The sequence below is a fragment of the Magnolia sinica genome, chromosome 3, assembly GCF_029962835.1.
Source record: "Magnolia sinica isolate HGM2019 chromosome 3, MsV1, whole genome shotgun sequence".
Taxonomy (NCBI): Eukaryota; Viridiplantae; Streptophyta; class Magnoliopsida; order Magnoliales; family Magnoliaceae; genus Magnolia; species Magnolia sinica.
In genome coordinates, this window is record NC_080575.1 from 6,511,020 (window position 1) to 6,513,292 (window position 2,273).

Here is a 2,273-nt window from a genome sequence, read left to right on the forward strand (position 1 = left end):
TAGTCGCAGCCGCAACAGTCCGAGAAGAAGAAGAAGAGGAAGAAGAAGAAGATGGAGAAGGAGAAGAAGAAGAAGAAGAAGAAGAAAAAAGAAAAAAAGGTACGTTTTTTTTTTTTTCCCTTTTTTTTTCGTAACCGCCCCGTAACAGCCGTTACGGTCACAGAATCGGGGGGGTGACCGTTTCGACCATGTATCGCGTAACGGTGTCGGCCGTTACCGTTACATATCGGCCGATACGGCCGTATCGTAACGGATACGGGACACCCTGAGTTGGGCACAAAGAAACATAAAGTGTAAATGTTGAGAAAAGACTGCAAAGTGAGACTAAGGAAACTAAAAGAACCAACGGAGCTTCAACTTTTACACAAAGTTCAACAATCAATACCAGGGAACATAGCAAGCACAGAATGAAAATCTACTATAATAATAAAAATATATATGCATATAAATAAATAAATAAATAAGCTCCTTCAGAATCCGGATTGGGGTTTGAACAGTTAAAGGGGAAAGCTAATAAGATGGAACAAAAATCCAGGATCCTTTAGTGAAATGAGTAACATCAAATGTAATGTGTGTTGTACAGCAGATAACGATTCACCAAGCACTGTGCCAGATGATATGTAATCAGTTGACTTCTGCATAGATCAAAAGATAATTCAATTTGCTAGAAACAGGCATCCATTAGGAGCTCTTAGTTTCAGAAGAGAACAAACTTAACAATCCCAGATTTATATATATATATATATATATATATATATATAAATTTTTTTTAAAATCATATATGGGCTGAAATGCTGACCAATGATTCAGCATGAAACATTGCAGCTTACTGCACGTAGTTAGATCCTAATGGTTATGTATCAGTGAAAATGAGTATAACAGCCTCGAGAATATTCTTTTTTACTTTGTATTGATGCAGGGGACACATTCCTCATTTTAATAGATAACATAATTTATTAAAGATGAGAAATGGTGACACTGTCCATTAAGGCAATGGATAATAATCACCAATAACTATAGATTCACACATAACTACTGTGGAAACATATTCCTCGATGTTGAGCTACCTTTCCAAGACATCCAAAGTACAAGTGAGAAATGGTGACACTATCCATTAAGGCAATGGATGAGAATCACCAATAACTATAGATTTGCACATCACTCCTATGGAAAACATATTCCGCAATATTGAGCTACTCTTCTAAGACATCCAGAGTACAAGTAATCTGTGAGGCTTTTCAAGTTCAAGCTGCAACATACCTGTTTTGGTCTTTGCTAAAGATGGCTGCACAACAACATGCATGGTGATGACCCCTCCAGGAAGCTCGCCGAAAGGTACTCTACACTGAGCGATGGTTTTGTTGTTTTCCAAAATTTTCCCAGCACTTATCAGTTTCACATCATTCGCTGCCTTCGGTATTATTTTCTTATCTTTTTTTTTTATAAAGCAACGGATTCATTAAAAGAGAAAGAAAAAGTACAAAAAAAAGGCCTAAAGAGGAGCAACCTGCTGAGATAGCAGGGAGCAACTATCGGCCAAGAAAAGAAAGATCACAGAAAAGAGACCCTTTAACATTAGAAACCCATTCTATCAACATTCTCTTAGCCCTAGACCCCACAATAGAAGGCGGAGACGAAGAGTCGTTGAAGCATCTATCATTTCGCTCTTCCCAAACTGACCACCATATCGCTAGAATAGCCATGCACCACACAGTAGTTTTCTTCTTGCCCAATCTTAGGCCATGCCAGGAGGAAAGAAGGCTAGAAGCCGTCTCTGGGATGCACCAACTGATGGAGAAAATGTGGGAAAAGTCCACCAAAATCTGAGATACAAAGGGACAGTGAACCAACAAATGATTGACTGTTTCGGCTTCCTTCATGCAGCAAAGACAGATGTTGACAATCTGCATGCCCCTTTTAGTAAGATTATCTATGGTGAGGATTCTATTACGACCCACCAGCCAACCGAAGCAGATGAACTTGGGGGGAGCAGAATACTTCCAGATGAAGGGGGAGACGGCCTGTGAGGGGTTCGACGAAGGATAGATATGCGAATAAAGAGACTTAACCGAGAGTTTTCCAAAGTTATGTAATTCCCATATAATAGTATCCTACTGGCTGGGGAGGGGCTTGATGTTAGATAAGCAGTCCTGAAGAGCCATATACTCCGTGGCTTCGCTATCGGTTAGATTCCTCGAGCATCTGATGTCCCAAACAACATGAGCTGGCGTGACATGGAAACATCTGTTGACGAAGGTATCTTTGTCAGGAGC

General features: G+C 40.0%; 1 long non-coding RNA gene across 1 annotated transcript; it reads right to left on the bottom strand.

The window, feature by feature from the left end:
* Nucleotides 1-298: 298 nt before the first annotated feature.
* On the bottom strand, nt 299-1,399 carry LOC131239400 (uncharacterized). Its single transcript, XR_009168196.1, has 2 exons — nt 1,261-1,399; nt 299-635 (listed from the first exon to the last, which is right to left on the bottom strand). It is a non-coding gene; the product is annotated as an uncharacterized LOC131239400 (long non-coding RNA).
* Nucleotides 1,400-2,273: the final 874 nt, after the last annotated feature.